This window comes from Scyliorhinus canicula, unplaced genomic scaffold (genome assembly GCF_902713615.1).
Source record: "Scyliorhinus canicula unplaced genomic scaffold, sScyCan1.1, whole genome shotgun sequence".
NCBI classification, from domain to species: domain Eukaryota; kingdom Metazoa; phylum Chordata; class Chondrichthyes; order Carcharhiniformes; family Scyliorhinidae; genus Scyliorhinus; species Scyliorhinus canicula.
In genome coordinates, this window is record NW_024055500.1 from 4,929,489 (window position 1) to 4,930,022 (window position 534).

Here is a 534-nt window from a genome sequence, read left to right on the forward strand (position 1 = left end):
TCCCTCTGCACTGTAGGGATTCTCACTCAATTCGAATACAGACATGCCGCGCGTAATTCTGAGATTTCAATCCCCCAATTCAGGAGACAGTCTTGGGCTCGAACACCCTGTGGAGTCTAACCCGTGAAAACTGACCCCCGAGGTAGAGAATATAAGAGCAGAGAGGTTACGATGGAGCTGCACCATAAGACATAGGAGCAGAATTAGGCCACTCGGCCCATCGAGTCTGCTCCGCCAATCAATCATGGCTGATATTTTTCTCATCCCCATTCTCCTGCCTTCTCCCCATAACCCCCTGATCCCCTTATTAATCAAGAACCTATCTATCTCTGTCTTAAAGACACTCAGTGATTTAGCCTCCACAGCCTTCTGCGGCAAAGAGTTCCACAGATTCACCCACCCTCTGGCTGAAGAAATTCCTCCTCATCTCTGTTTTAAGGATTGTCCCTTTAGTCTGAGATGGTGTCCTCTGCTTCTACTTTTTCCTACAAGTGGAAACATCCTCTCCACGTCCACTCTATCCAGGCCTCGCAG